General features: G+C 38.9%; 1 long non-coding RNA gene across 1 annotated transcript in view; it reads right to left on the bottom strand.

Moving 5' to 3' along the window:
* The window catches only part of LOC124554782, an 86,133-nt gene that overhangs the window by 27,061 nt on the left and 42,716 nt on the right, over positions 1–16,356 (bottom strand). Inside the window, exon 3 of the long non-coding RNA XR_006968448.1 lies at positions 692–861. This is a non-coding gene — a long non-coding RNA (uncharacterized LOC124554782). The remainder of the gene's footprint in view (positions 1–691; positions 862–16,356) is intronic.

Raw genomic sequence — 16,356 nt, 5'->3', positions numbered from 1 at the left:
AAATGCTAAAAAAGAACTGCTAGTAAAAAATCAAAGAATATGTAAAATTTGTACTGCAAAAATTTTTTGTTGGTAATGGCTATGCTAGGATGGTCCTTCCCTGGAGAGTAGAGGAATGGGGCATGGCCTCACTCAATTTCATTACTGTGTACCTTGATACTGGAAGTCCTTATGAGTGGCCTGTGAGATACGGTCGTGATCGTAACCAGAACCTGTCCTGATACCCTACTACTTATCATTTACTGTGTTATGGTTCAAATGGCTCTGAGCACTATGGGACTTAACTTCTGAGGTCATCAGTCCCCTAGAACTTAGAACTACGTAGACCTAACTAACCTAAGGACATCACACACATCCATGGCCGTGGCAGGATTCGAACCTGCGACCGCAGCGGTCGCCCGATTACAGACTGTAGCACCTAGTACCGCTCGGCCATCGCTGCCGGCTTACTGTGTTATCTTGTTCACTAGAGGTCCTTATATTATCAGAGACCCTTTCTTGAGAACAGTCAAGAGAGTTTTGTGATCTGGAATAAACTCTACTAAACTACTGACAACAGCTGAAATACAGGAGGAGGTTACAAGCAGAGTCTTGCCCTAAACTGACTGAACCATATTACTGAAAGCTGCGATGAGATTTCGAGTTGACATGCATTGTTTATCTGTCTGTACCACAGACAACGGAGACTTACCTGCATGGTGAAGAGCCAGAGTCAACTGAGACAGTGAGTGGCATTCTACAGTGTTCAGCGACGAGTCTCTCTTCTGTTAGTGGAGGTCAGACCGTCGTCAAGGTGTCTGCAGGTGACCTAGTGATCGTCACAGGAAGCGGCGAGTATCGAGACTCGTGCCTCCCCAACGCCTGAAATCATGATGTGAGAAGACATTGAATATGATTAAACAGGACTAATTTTGTACTTTAAGGGAGGCTGAACGCTCACCAGTAAGAATGGTAAACCCTGTTGTCAGGCCCCTCATAACTATGCTACCAAACGGAATATTTCAGCAAGATGATGAAACAATCCGCACTGAAATTCACACCACGAACGCCATGATTTGTCATCCATAGAATATGTCTGGGATGCGATGGGGAGACGTATACTTTCAATCTGTCCTGCAGCCAGCAGCCTTCATAATCGGACACATTTGTTTCAGGTGTGGCAATAAATTGCTCAAGATGACATTCGGAAGCCGTTTGCTTCCACGCTACACCACATCTCGTTATGCTATTAATCAGATACTTCCATTGCAATTGGATTTATGGTTTTATCACGTAATACCCGTTATGTGACGAACATTTACGCAACCGACTGGTGCATCCGTTATGTTAGTTTTATCGTAATATTATGTAAGAGATGTACGTCCATTGGAATCGAGAGGGAAGAAATTTGGGAAACCATTTTATAAGGAAATTAAATGAGATCTGTAAAAAGAAGAGAATAAGTGGTAACTTTGCGTCAGTAAGATGCCATTATTAAAAAGTTACGGTCTATGAAATTTCTCAAATCTTGGCTGTCACTTTGCAAAGACTACATGCAACACTAATTCTTACATCTTACTTTCGTGATATGGAGTATCTGCATCTCCTCCTTCTGCTCTTTACTATTTTATGGAAGTAGCTGTCCATAACTTTCTGTTTATATTTCGTCTCACTAAAAGCCGGAAGACTATAAGATACATTATGGCACTGACCACCATTATTATACTTCCATATGACGAGTGCAATTTCTTGACTTCAAATTCCAAATACGACACCTCAGCAACTGCTTGCATACGATATGCCATTGTTTCAGCACACTTTGTCAGCAGAAGGATAGTTAAAAAACGAATACTTGAGTGACATGTAGAGACTGAGGTTCAAATGTCGAAAATGGATAATAATGAATATGTGTACTCACACAGTCTACAACGCGAACCCATCCGACCTCTTCAAGACAGTAAACAAATGTAACCACAGGAAAACGCATGTCGGCCGTTCAGTCAGTCATACACTCAACAACAAATGGCTCTGAGCACTATGGGACTTAAAATCTGAGGTCATCAGCCCCCTAGAACTTAGAACTATTTAAACCTAACTAACGTAAGGACATCACACACATCCATGCCTGAGGCAGGATTCGAACCTGCTACCGTAACAGTCGCGCGGTTCCGGACTGAAGCGCCTAGAACCGCTTGGTCACTACGGCCGGCACACTCAGCAACAATAAAGGATGATGTTTAAAACAAACTTATTACTCTTCATACCTTCGTAATGAACAAAGGTACAGTAAAGGCAGTCGTGCTGGTTAATGTTCCCCTGGTAGCTAAACATTTGCTTGATGCATTTTTCTTTTCTGTCTCGACAAAAGGTTATTTGTGGTGGTGAAGACAAGCTGGACACACTGTATATGTAGCACTAGCCGATGGCATGATGAAGATAAGTAATATTTTCAGCGTCTGAGTGTCTCACAACAATCAAAGTAAAACAGCGCCTCTACACAACATACGCAATACAACGCTGTCATAAAATGCGAAAACCCGTGCTTGAAGCTTCGCTCAGTGGCCCCGTTTGTTTCAAATCCTCGTAAATCCAACAAATTATCGCAGTTGCATGCAGAAGTTAAGACATTCCTGTCCTGTGGGAACTGGGAAGCAAATAAGTCCCATTGGCAATACAAGGATTAACTGTCACTCACATCAGTACTGGAACAACAGGGGAGGAAATAATTAACAGTAACAGAAGCGTACCAGACAATATGATTGCCCAGTACCTTGGTCAAAGTACAGGAGTCGCTCCCCTGTGACCGCCGAAGAGTGCACATAAAATTTAATCAGCTCGATCCGAGATAGTATTGTTTCAGTAAAAGCAAGTCAATGGCATTAATTACCAGCAATAAGCGTCCTGTGCAGCTTCAATGAAGAATACGTGAATATGGCCTTCCTTGCAGACAGTTGGAATTGTCTTTCGGTGTTCACAAAATTGGCTGAAGTAAGCTTCTCAATATGCCTATGGCTATGTTTTGACTCATTATTTGACACTGTTTCAAAATTTTATCAAAATAATTATTTTAGTGACTTTTTAAGTGAGTGGAATTTCTTGAACGTCATGAAGTGCTTATATAAACTTATGGTAAGTAATTTGAAAAAGAAAAAGGATGTCACTTGTAAGAAATCGTCTTTCCAGTGCCTAAAATAATACGGTACATAATTTTTATGTTACTCACTGAAGTATACCTACATATGTGAACTGACAACGACCATGTGAAATTTTCATATGTGAATAACCAAAAGAAAACAGTGAAATCGTGCAGCATGCCATAGTCCTCGAGCAACCCGCCGTATGCATGCCATCTACTAACACAGGCGCTGGCAACAGCGCGTAGCCAATGGATAAATGTGAGCAACGCTGCCACTTAAAATGCGTTAAGACTGTCAGCGTTCGTACAATGCGTGCTAGAAATCAATGCTGGTTGGGAGTAACATTATCAATTAAAGGGTTAACGATTACCGAAAAACAAAGTGGTAAAACGGATAAACTATGAAAAAATAAAGTTGAGAAACCGCCCTTACGACGCCTTCTATGGTCTTATATCCTTGTGCGTAGTCGCAAAGCAACACAATCTAGAGAAAAGAGACCGAGCACGGTGGCGCAGTGGTTAGCACACCGGACTCGCACTCGGTAGGACGACGGTTCAAGCCCGCGTCCGGCCATCCTGATTTAGGCTTTCCCTGATTTCTCTAAATCGCTTCAGGCAAATGCCGGGATGGTTCCTTTGAAAGCGCACGGCAGACTTCCTTCCCTAATCCGGTGGGACCGATAACCTCGCTGTTTGCTCCCGTCCCCCAAATCAGCTCAACTCTAGAGAAAAAATAGAACTGACTGGTGGTGAGGTGGGGAGGAGGGGTTGTGGTTGTTAAGGTACTGGGCTTGGGTTCGAGATGAATGGGTTTGAAATCCACGTTTTACCATTCGGATTTAGATATTCCATGAATTCTCTCAATAACTTGTAATATATGCCAGGATGGTTCCTTTGAAGCGATCATCTTTATTTCCTTAGCTATATTTGCCCAATTGGAGCTTGTAGTCCATCGCTAATGACGTTGTTATCAGAGGAGTCGTGAAACTCTACTTCTCGTACGCTTATTCGTAGAAAACCTGGTAAATAGCTGAGATGAAGTTCATACCTTGCTAAAAAACGGAGTTAATCACTCACTGAACTCTGTGTCACGGCGAATATATTTGAAGACCAGAAATCAAAAGAGAAATCCTTAGGAAACGTGTTATTGTTAGCAGATATCTAAAGGCTTGTTGCCAGATGTGAGCGTTTATTCCGTGATCAAAAATCAACTGTTTGATCAAAAGCATCTTGTCCGGTTGAAACGCTACTACGTAGAGAATATTGTTGAACACGTGATGTAATAACGCTCGCCTACGAGAATGTTCCAGATGGTTTGAAAACTCTAAATTGTCGATTGGTATCTAAAGTAAGCCTGTACTTTCGAAATTATTTAGGGCAAAAACGAGGGTAAGATACTGTATGATTGCACTATTTCTTTTCAATGACTGATTCTATTTCTATCATATTGTACTTCGCCTTGTGTTGGTGTTGCATGGATCCGCATATGAATTAATCCTAGCAACGTGCAAGGACGAAACCGTGGACAAACTCCTTACACGCTCAAGCAATAGTTACTAACATACACCTTCATAATATGAAACTGCTACAGCTTTTACTTAAAATATAATTACTTACAACTGTTGTGGGAACAACTACTCTCAAGCAAAGTTTTAATGGACAACGTGGCGAATTCTCTGACGTCCGCAAGCAGTTTACACCCACTACGTATTTTAATCGAACTATGTTCTTCTGAGGCTTGCGAAGATTCTTCGAAGACGGCTGTAATGACATAACATGTGTGGAACTTTATTGTGCAATAACAAGATAACAGCCCTGCAAAACACTGTTCCGCCGTCTTGAGAAGAGTTACCACTTATTTCTGCCGTACTGCTTTAAATTCGACAAAACACGCGACTCAGGTAAGGTACACGTATCTATTATTTTGATTGTCACATCAACCGCTCATAATGCTGACCCTGAGCCAGTGCTTGATTTCTAAAATGGTAAGTGCCATGCATTCGCACAACACACCTCTTCAATCATACACCTCCCTCCCCCCCCCCCCCCCACCCCACAAGCCACAAAAATCACAAGTCTCGAGTTTTGAAAACTTGCAATGAGAAATCAGTTTTTACAAAATACTGTTCGTAAATTCAAATTTTTAAAATATAGTTTCTTATAATCAAAACAATAAAGCAACAAGATGTAATATAAATAACAGTTGCTGCTAGATCACTGGGATTGCTGGGAGTCGCAAACAAAAGGTGATGTGAACCGGAACGAAGCACAACTTTTGGTTACATTGTAGATCTCTGAGGTTGCTGGCTGTCGTCATAAAAGACAGTAGATAGGAAGGTTACCGATATGTTTCGATCGCAACATCGGATACTCAGAGCCATCGCATCACGTTGTCATTTTCACTGATGCCGAAGCAGCGGCAAATTACAGTTACGTTGCGATTTAACGCACGTGTTCTACTTTAAATCTCCTGTGACGACTTGTTCCAGTGACTTCAGAAACACATATACGTGTGTTATACAGTACTCCATCTCTTTGGTAGTCGTCAGTGATCTTAGTAGACTTGTTTTAATTTCCCTACACATGAAAGTCCGTAGTTGCTAAGAATAAGCCGGCCGAAGTGGCCGTGCGGTTAAAGGCGCTGCAGTCTGGAACCGCAAGACCGCTACGGTCGCAGGTTCGAATCCTGCCTCGGGCATGGATGTTTGTGATGTCCTTAGGTTAGTTAGGTTTAACTAGTTCTAAGTTCTAGGGGACTAATGACCTCAGCAGTTGAGTCCCATAGTGCTCAGAGCCATTTTTTGCTAAGAATAATGAGCGTGCAAACCATTTTTTGGATCTCTAACGACCGATCCAACGACCTATAAATGTTTCGTTAAGACGGGTTGTAATTAGCTGTGTGGAATGGGCTGGACATACTCTTGCATAGGAACCACCACATTGCAGCGTTCATAGGCACCATTAGAAGAACTGTAACGGATTATGAAAGTCACTGCCATGAAGTTTCTGAAGGAGCGACATGTGGAAAGGATTAAACGCATTGAAATGCAGTATTCGTGGAACACTCCTATGGCTGATCCCACTCTCTAGTTGCTTCGTAGCGATAAGTGAATTGTTTGTTATCGCTGATGAAGTGTTAGAAATGAAATTTATTTTAGTTACTGAGGTAGTATATAGAATAAAATTACTATCTTTCTTATAAAAGCATGTTTATGTCATGGCTCATATCACTAGGACGCTAGTAGAAAGTAATGCCTCCGAATTTTTTAAGTGAAAACACTAAGCTTTTTAAGTGAAACAAATTTTATTAACATTCTACATCTTTATGCTTAATGTCTACATTTGTATTTCCTAACATAGTCATCGTAGCGGCGAACACTTTTCTCCCAACGATAGTTCAGTTTGTTGACGTCGTCACTGTAGAATGTTTGACTTTGTTGACGGAGCCACAACCTCACCTCCGCTTGTACCGCCTCATCGTTATCAAAGTGATGTCCTCAGAGATGTTCTTTAAGTTATTGAAACAGATGATACTCCGGTTGGCCCAAGTCGGGACTGTATGGAGGACGTTTGATGACAGTGAACCCAAAGCATTGGATTATTGCAGATGCCGCAGTCCCTGTGCTTGGTCTGGCATTGTTATGCTGGAGGAGAGGGTTCTCCAAGCGTAGATGGACTCTTAGAATTCTTGCTTTCAGTTTTCTGAGCCGTTTGTCATGCACCGACATAGGCACATAACACAGCGCCACGTTACATGCTACAATTTGGAGCCCTCTAGCACCAAAAGGCTGCAACTTGCGTCAGCAAAGCAGGAAAGTTTACCGAGTAATATGCACGACAGGTAATACCGCACCTGACACTGAGACCAGAATAAAAAATCGGAGGCATTACTTCTCAGTATACCCTCAAATATAATACGCTTATTTAGTATCTCGTGGTTAATTAATTGTTGTTAAACGTTTTCCCCAGATATTTTATTTTAATTAAACGAGAATTCCATCTTGCAGAAATTTTTGAAGTGATTCTCATTATTACTTTCCAGTTTATCGTTTAGCAACTTAGCCATGCACGAAAATATTTAGTTCTTCACATGAGTCCATTTGGTGTCCCATGTTCATTTTGTGTAGCATATCATTTGCAACACTATGGAATGATATGTCCATTTGGTCTCCCATGTTCATTTTGTGTAGTATATCATCTGCAATACTATGGAATTGTTTGCCTGTGTGCCTAAGGTGGGTGGCTATGGATGATTTCGCTTAAACTGGTCATGTGGTAGGCATTTACATGGTCCCCACACCGTTTCTGAAAGGGTCTCCAAGACTGGTCTCTGTAGAGGACTTTACATGTACTACACACTATTTTGTAAATACCTGATTATGTGTGTTTGTTGGTCTGTGTAATTATTTTGTCTGTGTCTTGCTGTTTGTTATGTATTGTGAAAGTGATATCAGTGTTGTGCAGTCTGGAAATATTTGCTATTTTGTAGGACAGTTAGCTAACGAATGGTACTTGTATCCCAGCAACGAGTTTTGTTTTCCATTCCTTTGGAGCATTTGGTTTATTACTGGTTTCGCTTTTATGTATGGGGTTGTCAATAAGGGTGTCATCATAGAAATTTACTGCAGCTATTTGTGTGATTGCACTGAATTCATCATGCTTCGCATATTTATCCAGTAGTATATTACTGGCTCCGTTAACTAGTGTTCTGTAGGCAGCATGTTCACGTGTTGTAGGGTAGCAACATGGGCTGTGTATGATGGTGTCTGTTGTTCTTCTTCTGTGAACTTTTAAGTTGTGTCTATTGTTTGTGTTACTAATGTTCAGGTGTAGGATGTTGATGCTACAATTGTTTTGATATTCAACAGCAAATTTCATAATTTTGTACTGTTTATTGAGTGTAGCAATTATATTACTACCATCATTTGTGTCACTATCTATCGAAAGCTATGGATCATCAATGTAAATGTTTATAGTAAATAATTTTATCCATAGAGAACGATTTAACAACAGCAAGGGTTTTCTGCTGCAGATGGTATATATTTGTACCTGCTGTACTTGAGATTATTGTGAGACTTTTATGTTGCATGTACATTTTACTATGAAATGTGAAGTAATTGTACCTTAGTACTAATTCAAGCAGGGCCATGGATTTGTTCAAATTCAGCAATTCCAGGCAATGATAGCTTTTTATGTTTTATAAGGTTTGACCTGAAGAATTCGAGTTGTTCCATGATACTAACTGAGCTGTATTAACGGGACATGCCCCTGAATGGGCTGCATTTTTGCATTATATTCACCCTCATAGTGCAACTAATCTATAAATGAGAGATAGCTCAAAATTCTTACACACAATTAGGATCATTAGTCAAAGCCTTTCCGAAAACATCATTGGGAAATTTATTATATTTTGGTACTGACAACAATATTTATAATAATATAAAAGTGGCACATTATTTCACTGCAGTACCATTTTCTTTGGAAGCACTGACTGCACAGCTTGGAAAAAGAGTCAGAGTACAGACAACATTCACGTAAGTGTTTTATGCCTCCAATTTCCTTCCCTGATGCTCGTCTGTAATTTATGTTACTACAACCAAAATATTTAAAAATGTAGCTGGAATATCACTGACATCATCATCATGTTATAAATTTTTCAGGAAATAGTAGGCAAGGAAGGTCGAGGAGGCCATTCTAAATATCTGTACCAATTTTTGTGAGTTTAACTTCAGTCATTTAGGATAAAAGTGTACCTGAATGATGAACATTCAAGCGTTCGATAAATCGCAAAAGATGATTTACAGATTTATTAACTTACCACTATGCTCGTTTAGAACATTCCAGCTCCGGTTGTTATCCTGTTTCCTTATCTTACATACTCTTTCTCTCCATTCTTTTCTTTAACCTTGACTCCCTGGTAGCAGCTTCTGCAGCTGTCTCTGCTTTGGTTACCCGCCACTTATCAATAGCAGTTAGAGCTGAAGTCATAGTCCTTCCCGTCTGGATGTTCAATTTCTTCATAACACTGATCCTTGAAATTGCACCATGATTGAATATTATTATTACATCCAATACACTAATCTTCAACACTGTCATCCCAAAAAATACAGTTTTGTGTATTCTCTTCCATATACAGCTGTTGAAGCTTTCATTTGCATTCTGAGAGAGACCATGCGTACATTTCCTAAGTTGATTTTTATTTGCCAGAGCCCTATATATAGGCCTAATTCCCTCCATTACAGTAAGTGGTAAGGAATACTTGTAGGTATATTGAATGCCTGTAGTATTGATCAACCATTACTTGCACCATGAATCTTCCCCTTTGGACACAAAACATGCTGTGGGGTTCCATCTGTTGACACTCTGTGAAACCATGTTGACCAAACAGCTCATCTCATGTTCTCCAAATCTCCTACGTTTCTCCTTATTGCTAGTCCATAATATTGAGTCAAAGAATCAATTTCACTTTTTGTAAGATGACCTGGATCACCTATGTGTTTTCCGTCTGGCAGTTTTTTCCACTGAAGTCTTTACATAATTTTCTCAGCTGAGCTACCATTCTTTTTTGTACATGTCCAACACATTCAAGCTATTCTATCAGAGTGTCCCCATATGGTCTGTCATTAATAACAGTAGTGTGTCCTTTACAGTCTCCATCCCCAAGGTAGCCTACATACCCCTCATCACAACTGACCTCTGATCTTCTAAAAATGTTTAGAACTCATTTCGTTTCCATGTTTCCATTTGGGCCATCAAAGTTCTTTACACAAACATGGGTGCCAATAAATTTACTTGAACAACCCCGGCAGTGCTTTGTTAGACCTTCATAATCTAGTAATACCAGTTTCAATAAATGTGGCAGTTACAACCCCATTCTGAGAAGTATGACCTCTCTTCTGCCAAGATCCATCAAATGCTGCTACAATGTCTGTATTCTCAGACAAGGCTACTGCTTCTTCTGCTCCTGTTTCCATTGAATGTTCACTTACACCACACAAAACATTATGTATTAATGTATTGTATCAGTCAAACGTCAGTGGCGGTGGAGGCAAATCAATCACTGCACAAAGAATCTGGGCAGCTCTCCTTCCCCTTCCAATACATCACATTGAATAAGCAAGCTGAATATTTACACTGTAATGTCGATTATCAGTTACTGGCTATGTCAAATTATCACTGTGCATCTTACATGAGTTGCAGGCAATCACTAACCGACTTGAAAAACCCTTTCTTGCTGAAATGTTCTCAGAAATGTCAATACTATCTTCACAATTGCAGTACTTACAATTCACAGCACTCTTCAAAAGTCTTGACAGCATATTTAGGGCCACAATAACTTTTCCGTCATTATTGTTGGGAGCAACATACTAACGAACTGCTAAAGTGCCTAAATAAGTCTGTGTTTGCAATGCGAATGATGTCAAACATAGGAAATATAAATATAAAAAAGCTGGCATATTTTGCTTATTTTCACTCCATTATATCATATGGTATCATATTTCAGGGTAACTCCACAAACAGAGAAAAACTTTTGGAGTACAGAAGCATATAATAAGAGTAATGAGTAGTGTAAATCCAAGAACTTCATGTCAAAACCTATTCAAAGGATTGGGCATATTAACCACAGCTTCTCAGTATATTTATTCCTTAGTGAAGTTTGTTGTAAATAATACATCTCTTTTTCCAACTAACTGCTTAGTACAAAGTATCAATACTAGGAATAAGAACAATATACATAAAGATTTAAAATCACTTACTTTTGCCCTGAAAGGAGTCCAATATTCAGCAACGCATACTTTCTGTAAGTTACCAGCAACCAATAAGAGTTTAGTTTCGGACAAGGCACAATTTAAACATAATTTAAAAGAATGTTTGGTTGCCAACTCCTATTCCATCCATGAGTTTCTCAACAAGTGCAGTAGACCATTTTAATGAAAATTTATTATACTTTAATTTTGACAATACGTGGTTGTAACAGCCAAGTAAGTACCTACTGTGTGAATGATGGATGTATGGAAAGCAGATGTACGTCTTAAGTCTGTAAATAGTGGAAGTTTAATTTTAAATCTTGTACATAATCTGACTGTTCTTAACTAAGGATCACTGAAATGAATAACTTACTTTAATTTTTGACAATACTTGGTTGTAATAGCCAAGAAACTAGCAAATGTCTGAATGACAGATTTAATAAAAGCAGATGTAAGTATTAAACCTGTAAATATTAGAAGTTTAAATTTAATTCATGTACATAATTTTATTGTTTATTGACTGAGGATCATTAAAATTGATGAAACTCAAGTTTTTCTGATTACATTTTTGTAATGTGTTTATCTGAGATGTTCCATTACCCAGGAGTATCCCTCTTTTATGGGTCTATGGAATGAATAATTAATCTAATCTAACCTAATTGCTGCTCACATTACTACTAGGATTGTTCTTATTACATTCAGAAACCGAAAGTTTACATCTAGAAGCACTGCCTGTAGACACAGTTCCTGTGGGCGACTTTTGAAGTAACTGATGTGTATTATTCAGTTGTGTTTGGAACTGGTTGCCGCAAAACTTTTGTTTGGGGCTAAATTTCTTTACTCTCTTCATTTGGAGCACAGGAAACACATACACACACACACACACACACACACACACACACACAGAAACAAAACATCACACAATAACTACAAAACCACATGCACATGAAATTCCAAAATCATGTATTCTCAGATCTTTGTTTACATTCGAACCATAGCCTTGTAGACATGCCTGCACTTTGGTTCTGGCAGTCAGTGCCTTCTAGAATACTCCTGTGTTAATGATCCGTAACTAATGATGGAAAAAACGGAAGAACAAAATAATGCATCATGTATTCTGACACACTTCATACTGACAGATGGGAGTGACCCCTGTGCAACATTATGTTCAACCTCAGTTTTACAATGGAAAATGATAATGCCCCTAAACTATACATTTTTGAAATAAGCATAAAATGCTCTTTTCTATAGACCAAGAAATGTTTTTTCTAATTTTTGGTCATTTTCACGAGCATGTCCCCTTAAGTAGAGGAGACGATTGTGGGACGTCATCTCCTTACAGTGGGGCAGTGGTGTATGACACTTATCTCGTCACACTTCATCAAGTTCCACATTTGCTGAGTTGTTGGAGTTCTCTTCGAAAGCTCTTTCCAACACCACTGGAAAAATATGTTGTTTCATTGAAAATTTGAAATAAACAGGGATTCTTTCATATAACAGAATATATAAAATTGGTGTATCTATAACAAATCTGGCTGGCATTATTTGCATCATGTAAAGAAGCTCATTGACCTAAAGATAACACTTGTGTCAGTGATGCCATCACTCTTATCAGTGACACCACCATAGTTACCATTGACAAACATCCTTATCAATGACAAACAACACTACCCCACCTCCCTCTCCCCTCTGCCCCTCTTTTCCAAGCAATCATAGTATAGTACGAAAAATGAAAGAGCCTATCGAAAGTTTGGGATGGTAGAACAAGACTAATTGTGTTAGTGAGAAGTTAAAAACTCTCTCCTCAAAAATCCTATTGTGCTAGTGCGAAATTTAAAACCCCCTTGCCTCTCCTGCCAATCAGAGTGTAGTATTTCAATGATGTGTAAAATTAAGAGTGTAGTATTTAAATGATGTGTGAAATTAGTGCCAGATTTGCATTAAAATCTAAGTAACCTCCAAATGAAAGTCAAAGATATTCATTATTTCTGTCAAATTCAAGTGCAGTTATGTACCTCTGGTGAAATATTAAAGTCATAATTAAAAGTTACTCTTTGGTAAAGATATGCAGTGTTTCCTTGAGAGTCAAAGATATTTGGATGCCTCTGGTACTATCTCAAAAGTGTAAAAATGGTGTAAAGTCACATTATATCACGTAAATTGAATGGAGAGACGGAAAAAGGAAATGAAAGGGAAGGAACTAATATCAGCATCATCAGGTATGTCCAAAAGAATAGACACCACATATTCATATAATCATACCATACCACTGAAAGTTAGAGATATTTGCCTTGGTGTTGTGTAAACTTACACACATACATTTGTATTTAATCAGCATAATATTAAACACACACACACACACACACACACACACACACATACATACACACACACCTCTGTATTTATGACGAAAATACTGTACTCCTTATACTCATGTGATCTCTCTAATACAAAGAAATCATTTCTTCTCTCTTTATGTCTGTCTTTCTCTCTCACACACACAACTTGGTGAGAGTAAAGATGGTTCTTTTACAGAGTGTCTACCATTCTCCCTCCCTGCAGGTATCCGCCATTCCACCCAGGTGGCCACTGTTCACCTTACATGGCCACTATTCCCGCCTAGGTGCTCACCATTTCCCCCTTGTGTCTCACCATTCCCCCTTAAGTGTCCACCATTCCCCCTGTGTGTCCACCAATTCACCTAGGTGCTCACCATTCACACCTAGGTATTTACCATTCCCCCTAGATGTCCACCATTTCCACACTAGGTGTACACCATCCCCCCACCCTAAGTGTTCACTATTGCTCCCAAGGTATCCACAATTCCCCTAGGAAATAGATAACTATTTAAGAAAATAATAGTCAATATAGAGGATTATAGATAACGAAAAGAGTGATGGTTAATGGAAAGAATGGTGACCAGCAGAAAATGATAAGGAAAATTATAATAAATACGCCCCCCCCCAAACTTTAATAAATTATCCCAAAACTTTAACAATTTACCTCTTAGTTATAAGAAAGTGTCACAAAACTGCAACACATTTGCCCAAAGTTTTAACAATTCTTGTAAAAGCTGTGACAAATTTACCGCAATTGTACCCTACTCCCCTAAATTGTGGCAAACTGTCTAGCAATATTGTGACAAATTATCACTCTGTACCATCTCGTCTTTTAAATTTCTTGTTTCCTATCTCTCTGCTTAGTTATTAAATTTTATGTGACATAGGTGTGTGTGTGTGTGTGTGTGTGTGTGTGTGTGTGTGTGTGTGTGTGCGCTCTGCCAACTCATTAAATTTCATCTCTTATAGGTGTGTGAACACACAAAATACTTCACATCTATCCACTTTTATCCATCGCTAAATGCCATCTGTCAACATTTTAAGATAATATCTTGATCATTGGCGCCATTTTACGGAAAAATATAAATATTTGACCTCTCGAGCTTTTTGAGTCAGTAACACACACATCTACACAGTACATATGTGAAGGGCATCAGTACGGGACCACATTTACTGTGAGACAGACAACCCAGTGCAGAAGGTATCTCTGCATGTCTCAGCTACCCTGATAAGACACATCCAATCGCCAGCTCTGTCAGAAGATAGAAACCCGTTGAGATATGTTGCATGGTGCTAACAAGCTAAAGATGGAATGGGAAGGACCAGAAAAACGAACAATTACACCATACATAAAATTTATTATAAAAATTTCACACAAAAATTTACATGAAATTAGAATGGATCCATAAATTCCCATCAAGAAGTATTCCTCAAAAGGGCGCTTTTCACCTCAAGTTACAATCAAAAATTTATATTTTACACTGTTCTATTTCATGAAATTTTTTTGAATAAATCAAATTACGACGTCTCACATTTTTTCTTTGTGAAGTATCTATCAGAAAGTTGATATCGTCACAAGTGGCAATCTACTATTCACATTATTTATATTTGTTACAATAAAAATCAGTCATAATAGTTCAGATATTTACACTATTTACAAGTATTTACAATAATATTAATGATTATTCTTGATGGGTATTGGCCTCAGGTCACTGCATTTACTTTATCGGTAAGCATATGACGTTTGTTATGTGCAGGTAAAGGGAGTTTATGTTTAATATTTGAAACAATATGCTGCTTCGACTGAATGACAAACTACACCTACCTCTGAATCCAAGATGCAATACCTATAGTCGTCTATGGTTAACCTACATAGATAAGATTGTTTTATGCCTTTTAGTCTGCACAATATGCACCAAAAATTGGCCTTGAGAGCATACGTTTTTGCTCATAGGTCAACAAATTCTACAATTGGTGCAAAATTCAGTTCGTGTTTCGTCAGATCAACCTCTTTTTTATTCAACATTGGAATATTATATCCGTTATTAGCTGGGACACCAGAAGTACCGAACCTTATACACATATCACTCTTGATATCTTTGTAGTTATTTGGAGTTTTAATGTGATATGTGAGGGTATCACCATCTGTAGCACAGCTATACTCGATTTGGCAGAAATTTTTTAAAAATATATCCGTAGTGAAAGTCGAAAAGAAGTGTCTTGGAAAGATCTAAAATAGCTGTTTTTAAGGAATGGCATTTTTAAGAAAAAGTTAGTCGCCATGGAACTGAGCAACATACCCTTTGATAAACCCATTACAGTGGGAGTGGATTTCTGATTGGCTAGTGGGGCGAGAAGTTTTCAAATTTCCCCACTAGTACAGTTTGTATATTTATACCGTCTTGAAATTTTGACTGGCTTGGGAGATAGAGGGAGCGGAATGGAGAGGGAGATGGACTTTAGTTTCCTATTAACAGAATTTGGCTAAGTTCACCATGTTGGATTTTTGATTGGCTCTTTCATTTTTGATACTAGACTGGTTGGTCAGAAAGAGTTGCAGGTAGGGGGAGGGGGAGGGGAGGGGAAGTTCATGGCTTCTCACTGAAAAGGATGATTAAATCACTGATAAAAATGATGACGGATACAAGTGACGATGTCACCGACAAGAGAAATGATGTAACTAGGTCAATGATGTCAGCCAAATGGCGTATCAAATATAAGCAAAATGCGCCAGAATGGGTATAGATATACTACTTACATACGGTACAAGCCACTTTGATAGTTCGAAAACTGGCCTCATTGTCCACTAGAAGTTAACAGAAGTTTAAGGTGGCCTGTCTTCTCTGCCTCAACTTGAACATGCGAGAGTACAGAAAACTTGTTGACAGAGTAAGTGTATCTTTTACTTCCATGTATCTCTTTGTGAACCATCCACAGCTCGTGATCTAGTGGCTAGCGTTGCTACCTCTGGATCACGGGGTCCTTGGTTCTATTCCTGGCCAGGTTGGGGATTTTCTCTGCCCAGGGACTGGGTGTCTGTGTTGTCCTCATCATTTCATCATCATCCTCATCATTCGCGACAGTGACTAGATTGGACTGTGAAAAAAATTGGACTGTGAAAAATTGAGACTCTGTACAGGTACTGATGACATCA

This window comes from Schistocerca americana, chromosome X (genome assembly GCF_021461395.2).
Source record: "Schistocerca americana isolate TAMUIC-IGC-003095 chromosome X, iqSchAmer2.1, whole genome shotgun sequence".
NCBI lineage: Eukaryota > Metazoa > Arthropoda > Insecta > Orthoptera > Acrididae > Schistocerca > Schistocerca americana.
Note: the sequence above shows the minus strand (reverse complement) of the source record. Positions and strands in the feature narration are given on the sequence as shown.